The sequence below is a fragment of the Sciurus carolinensis genome, unplaced genomic scaffold, assembly GCF_902686445.1.
Source record: "Sciurus carolinensis unplaced genomic scaffold, mSciCar1.2, whole genome shotgun sequence".
NCBI classification, from domain to species: domain Eukaryota; kingdom Metazoa; phylum Chordata; class Mammalia; order Rodentia; family Sciuridae; genus Sciurus; species Sciurus carolinensis.
Window position 1 is genome coordinate 172,607 of NW_025920124.1, and position 6,112 is coordinate 178,718.

General features: G+C 40.7%; 1 pseudogene; it reads left to right on the plus strand.

Annotated features, from left to right (window-relative positions):
• The first annotated feature begins 421 nt into the window (after window positions 1-421).
• Window positions 422-1,773, plus strand: LOC124973880 (selenide, water dikinase 2-like; annotated as a pseudogene).
• The last annotated feature ends 4,339 nt before the right edge of the window (window positions 1,774-6,112 follow it).

Sequence of the window (6,112 nt, forward strand, 5' to 3'; positions counted from 1 at the left end):
AACTCTAATTCAATAGAAAAATATACAAAGAAATGCATAAAATTAAATAAATATTGTCTATGAAAGATAGGGAAGGACAGAGAGTAGAAAAAGAAATTTAACCAGTTTCATACCACTTTCTTCTTCATATAAAGAAGAAAAAATAAAGAAAAATAATTGAGTTCAAAAAGTGACAATGGGTATCAGACACTCTAAGAATATCTAATAATGTTAGAGAATAAGAATATCTAATAATGTTAAAGAATATCTAAAAGGGAGGCAGGGAAGGCGGCGTGGACAGTGAGTTTTGTGGCGCGAGACCTGCTGGGAGAAGCTCTTCTGGTAATGTCTGACTGTTGCTTCAAATTAACCTGAGTAGAAAATAAAAGGACCATCTCCTCCTTTTCCCACCCCTCCCTCCTCTCTCTGCCAGGCCGGCGCGATGGCTGAGGCCGCTGTGGGGACCTGCGGAGAGGCCATGGTGGCATCTGTGTCCACGGAAGGCTCCTCGGGCCGGTGGGCTTGTCTCTCGGCTGGGACTTTTCAAGATACCGGCCCTTTGATCCCTAGACGTTGGGCCTCAGCCCGAGCTGGCGTCTGACCGGCTTCTCTGGCATGAAGGGCTGAAGCTGCAAGGTCCCCCAGGAGACGCTACTCAAACTCCTGGCTGGACTGACGGTACCTGACGTGTGGCCCCAACCCAAATGGGGCCTGGTCGGAGGCCAGGAAGAGGCAGCCCTGGGAAGCTTGCCTGACCTCCAGGGCAGGCCCCAGCCCAACCTTTCCATTCTTGAGCATTGGAATGGATCCTGCGTCATCCCCCTGAGGCACAGAGGCCTATCACTGGTGCAGACCACAGACTTCTTTTACCCCTTGGTGGAAGATCCCTACATGATGGGGCATATAGCTTGTGCTAATGTGCTGAGTGACCTCTACACCATGGGCATTACTGAATGTGACAACATGTTAATGTTACTCAGTGTCAGCCAGAGTATGAATGAGGAGGAACTAGAAAAGGTAACACCACTCATGATCAAAGGTTTTCGGAGTGCTGCTGAGGAGGGAGGCACAGCAGTGACAGGTGGACAAATAGTGGTCAACCCTTGAATTATCATCGGTGGAGTTGCCACGGTGGTGTGTCAGCCAAATGAATTCATAATGCCTGACAATGCAGTTGTAGGGAATGTGCTCATGTTAACCAAACCATTAGGCACTCAAGTGGCCGCTAATGCCCACCAATGGCTGGATAATCCTGAAAGGTGGAATAAGATAACAATGGTGATCTCCAGAGAAGAGGTAGAACTGGCCTATCAGGAAGCAATGTTCAATATGGCTACCCTAAATAGAACTGCTGCTGGATTAATGCATACTTTTAATGCCCATGCAGCCACCAATATCACAGGCTTTGGCATTTTAGGACACTCTCAGAACCTCGCAAAACAGCAAAGAAATGAGGTGTCCTTTGTCATTCATAATCTGCTGATCATTGCCAAGATGGCTGCCATCAGCAAGGCCAGTCGGTGGTTTGGACTACTTCAAAGAACCTTCACTGAAACCTCTGGGGGTTTACTAATTTGTCTGCCAAGAGAACAAGCAGCTCGATTTTGCTCTGAAATCAAATCTTCCAAGTATGGAGAGGGTTACCAAGCATGGATCGTCGGCATTGTGGAAAAGGGAAACCAAAGGGTCCATGTCATTGACAAGCCTCAAGTTATTGAGGTTCTACCTCGTGGGGTCACTGCTGGTGCTCTTGCTCCTGATAATTCCAACGCCTCCTCTGAGCCTAACTCCTGAAATGGAATAGCAGAAATTGTTGGGAACTTAGAGCTTTTATATAAAATCATGGACGATTCTCAAGAGTCGATTTTAAGAAACTTCCAAAGAAGGCTACCTGCATAGTGGTTCCATCTGCCCTTTCTCGGTGACTTGAATCAGCCCATGAGTAACTGCCTTTATGTACATTCCAAGGCCAAAAGTAACACTTTGGACTTTGGGAGGACATGTGTTTATCTCTTGGGTGTAGGAGGAGCAGGAAGAACCTTTCCAAAGCAAGATGAGTCTGTTCCAGTTTGAGGGTTTTTTCTTTGCACTGGTTTAATTCATTTCTGCACAGGGAATGAGACTACTAAAATTACATACTCAAAAAGTAAATTGCAAAATTAAAAAAAAAGAAGAAGAAGAAAAGAAGCAGCAGCAGCAGCAATGAGTTTGGACCAAAATTGTTGATAAATCTAAGTTGTTAAGAGAGATCTTATAATACAATGTCAAATTCTTTATTATATTTTTATGAGGAACCGGCTCTTTCCTTCTCTGGACAAGAATTGAGCAGCTTGTCCAATGACTGGGAAAGGAGGACCTGCAACCACCTGACTTGGTCTCTGTTAATGATGTCTTTCCCTCTAAAACTTACTAAGAATTGGGAAAGACAGAGCAAGTCCTAGAGCCCAGGATGTGGTGGTCATTAAAATGTTAAATTTTGTGCTAAAAATTCATGGTGATTTAATTAATAAAGAGTAATTTCTTATAGTTAAATAAATAAGAGTGACTTTGTTGGAAAACAAAAACAAAACAACAACAAAAAAAAGAATATCTAATAATGTTAGAGAATGTTTGCCAATAGGTCAAATAAATATTAAAATCATTTCACCAGGGCCATCATATTACACTGTCTCCAGGCTACCAATCACAAACTAATGAGGTGCATTGTTAAATGGTACTTCAATAAAATCTAACCCAAACTGCATTTGTTCATGTATTTATTTATGTTTGTACTTGATTTAAATAGAAGACACAGTTTTGCTCCAGGAGGAATATAATTGCAGCTCCTTTAGTGCCTATATATTCCTGTGTCTGCCTTTGATGAAGCCTCAGTGGTTCAAGTTCTGAGTATTGGTAAGTCCCTCCTTTGAGTTCTGGTAAATGGGGAGAGTCATCATTTAAATGTGGTTTTGGGAAAACTAATAAGGTTCCAAGATTAGTAAGTCTTAAACTTCATAGGCTGTTAAAAGTAGTATTAGGTATATTTGGGAATTATTTGACTAGGTCCCAAAGAAGTAAAACAAATCCCCAACACTATGTGACCCTGGAGACACAGATTGCCTGAAATGATGAGCAATGCTTTCTGTTTTATGCAGGTTTCTCCCACCCTCTGGGGGAAACTTCCTAAGAGACAATAAACCTGTGAGAAAAGTTTCAAAAGCAACGTGTGAGCTTACAGAAACCCTGTGAAGACATTCCATGGGAATATTTTAGCAAATAAACTGCAGTATAGCAAAATACCCTACAAAGTATGACAAAGCTTCCAGAACTTTCCAATCCCTCCTGCTTCTATACTGAATTTCTCTCTTAGTCACTCTCCTCTGTCTGTCTCTGTCTCCATCCCCACAACACGTACATGCACACGCACATACGCACACACACACACACACACACACACACACACGCACACACAATTTCCTTTGGAAGTCCTTCCTCCACCTGGATCCATGCCTGGACACTGAGCAGAGGGAAGAGGGGTTGGGAAAAGATCTTGGAGGCTGACCATTTGCATTCATCTTATCAAACATAATAGTGAAAACCTCTCTGCATCAGTGCCATCATCTGTGGAATGGGAATAATCAAAGTGCCTACTTTGCTGATGGTGTTACAGGACCTGTTGCAGGTGACACATGTGGAGCAGTGCCTGGCATCTAGTAAACATGTGTAACTGTGAGCCACTCTGATGCTACCCAAGGAGTCCTCTCCAGGAGAGCACAGTGTTGGAGGAGCAGGTGAGAGAACTCTCCTTGGAGAAATGCTTAGGCACTGTTCCCGGCTGAACTGTGGGTCCCCAAATTCATTTGCTCAAGTTCTACTCCCAGAAACTCAGAATTGGACTGCATTTGGAGATAAGTCCTTCAAAGGGTAATTACGGTAAAATGGGACACAGATAAAGACAGCACACATGGAACATGGAGATGACTTGGTGAGGACTCAGGGAGAAACATGTCCAGAGACAGGCTTCAGAAAAAGCCCACTCTGATGACATCTTGATTTGGACTTCCAGTCTCCAGAGCTGGGAGATAAAAGATTTCCATTTTGTAGGCCACCCAGTCTCAGGTACCTGTGGCAGCACCTCCCAAAAATTAACACAATCACCAATACCATACTTTTCAAAAGTTGTCTTACTGAGAAAAAGAATATGCCTACAGGGAAGAAAAGTCTAAAACATAAACATGGAATTTTATGAACATGATGGAGCTAAAGACAAGGTCACTGCCTCCAGAGGTGCCTCCCTCATCTTCTAAATAAGCAGGTCATTGGCCTTTGTCTTTAAAAAAAAAAAAAAAACTTATGAAAGACTCAGAAACGTGCACTATTTTATACCTATCCTTTATTACATTTGCAAATTTCACATGCTCTGTGGCATGGGACTGTACTTTATTAGACTCTGGTGCTGTATCTAGGGTGCCATTTCTTGAACATAGTGTATGTGCACATTCATCAACTGATGGGCATCTGGGATATTCCTGTTTTGTATCATTGATAATCAAGTTTTAGTGAATTTTCCCAAGCATGTTTTCTGGGAAACAAATGCTCAATTCTCCAGGGTGTGTACTTAGAATTGGGCTGGGAAAATCATTATAAAGTCATTATATAAGAGATTGTTCCCATATCCTATTCCTCTTTCAGTGAGTGACACTTTCCCCACCTGCACTTGAAACTGCCATTTATTTTTTCTTTTAGCCATTTAGATAAGTATATAATGATACCTTTCTGGTTTTAATTTGCAATTCCCTGAGTAATAATGAGATTCAGTGTTTTATCATATGGTTATTTTATTGACCATTTGAACTTTATCATTAATCAACATTTTAATTTTTCTAATTGTGCTGTCTACCTTTTTTATTGCTTGGTAAAAGACCTTTATAGATGGTGGGGAAAAGTTCTTCATTTGTTTTATGGGTGGAAAATGTTCTCTCTTTGTGAGGCTTACCTTTTTCATCTTTAGAAAGATCTTTTAATACCAGAAATTCTTAATTTTAATGCATTTTGTGTTATCAATCTCTCTTTTGTGTATATTACAGAGTTCATGAGAATTCCAAATGAACATGCATATTGAGACAAACTGAAAGGGGAAAAATGGTCCTTCAATGAGCATGCCAGCAAGCAGCACCTGGGAGCAGGCTAGCACCTCAAAGAACTCCCAGCACCAGAATTTTGGAAGTGCAGAGTTTATAAAGGCAAAAACCACAAAACTCACAAGGACAAGTGAGCACAGGTAAGTCAGAAAGACCCTGTTGAGACAGATATTTTGATTACATGAGTTAATTGTTTTGATTATATATTTTAGAGTCATTTTGTTATGCACCAGGGTCATTGTCCTACAGGAAGGTCTTACTATACTGTCAACACAGATACAGTTGTGTCTATGTTGAAAATGTTATAAGCAAGCATACAACGGGGTCAGGTCAGAAGAAAATGGCATTACTTTTTTTCTTTTCCATTTCAGTTTATATTTAAGAAATTATTCTCTTTCTTGACTCCAGTAAGATTATCTTCTCAAAGCCTTTTTTATTAAAATATTTTTTTTTATTTTTACAGACTGCATTTTGATTCATTGTACACAAATTGGGTACAACTTTTCACTTCTATGGTTGTACACAATGTAGATTCAAACCATTCATGTAATCATTCATATACATAGGGTAGTACTGTTTCCTTCTACTATCTTACTGTTCTCCACCCCCTTCCACCCCATTTTCCTCTATATCATAAAAAGTTCCTTCATTCTTCTCTTCCCCCCACCACCCCCACCTTGTTATGTATTGTCATGCACTAATCAGAGAAAACAATTGACCTTTGTTTTTTTGGGTGTGGCCTATTTCACTTAGCATGATATTTTCCAACTTCATCCACTTACCAGCAAATGTAATAATTTTATTCTTCTTTATTGCTGAGTAATATTCCATCATGTAGATATACCACATTTTCTTTAAACATTCATCAATTGAAGGGTATCTAGGTTGGTTCCACAATCTAGCTATTGTGAATTGACCTGCTATGAACATTGATGTGTCTGCATCACTGTAGTATGCCGATTTTTAAGTCCTTTGGGTGTAAACTGAGGAGTGGGATAGCTGGGTCAAAGAGT